The sequence below is a fragment of the Eurypyga helias genome, unplaced genomic scaffold (assembly GCF_000690775.1).
Source record: "Eurypyga helias isolate BGI_N326 unplaced genomic scaffold, ASM69077v1 scaffold37188, whole genome shotgun sequence".
Lineage (NCBI taxonomy): Eukaryota > Metazoa > Chordata > Aves > Eurypygiformes > Eurypygidae > Eurypyga > Eurypyga helias.
Genome location: NW_010265678.1, coordinates 18,117 through 18,445, shown reverse-complemented (window position 1 = coordinate 18,445; position 329 = coordinate 18,117). Strand labels below are relative to the sequence as shown.

Below are 329 nucleotides of genomic sequence, written 5' to 3'. Positions count from 1 at the left end.
TTTGTCACACCCCCGGGGGCGGGCCGGGCCCCCCCCCCCCCAGCCTGTCCAGGTCCCTCTGGATGGCGTCCCTTCCCTCCACACAGTTGACCGTGCCACACAGCTTGGTGTTGTCAGCAAACTTGCTGAGGGTGCACCCAATGCCATCATCCATGTCACTGACAAAGATGTTAAACAGTACAGGTCCTAACACCGAACCCTGAGGAATCTTCCAAATATTTCTTTTTAGTCTTTTGAGTTTCTGAACTCAAATCACAAGTTACAGATACTAATTGCAGTGTCATGGCCTAGATCACTGTAGAGAGATGGGCCAGCTGTTATTCTCTGGG

At 52.0% G+C, this 329-nt stretch overlaps 1 protein-coding gene across 1 annotated transcript in view; it reads left to right on the top strand.

Moving 5' to 3' along the window:
• Nucleotides 1-329, top strand: part of LOC104513467 (sushi, von Willebrand factor type A, EGF and pentraxin domain-containing protein 1-like) — a gene marked incomplete at both ends in the record, with an annotated part of 20,922 nt that overhangs the window by 2,642 nt on the left and 17,951 nt on the right. The gene's annotated exons all lie outside the window — the stretch shown is intronic.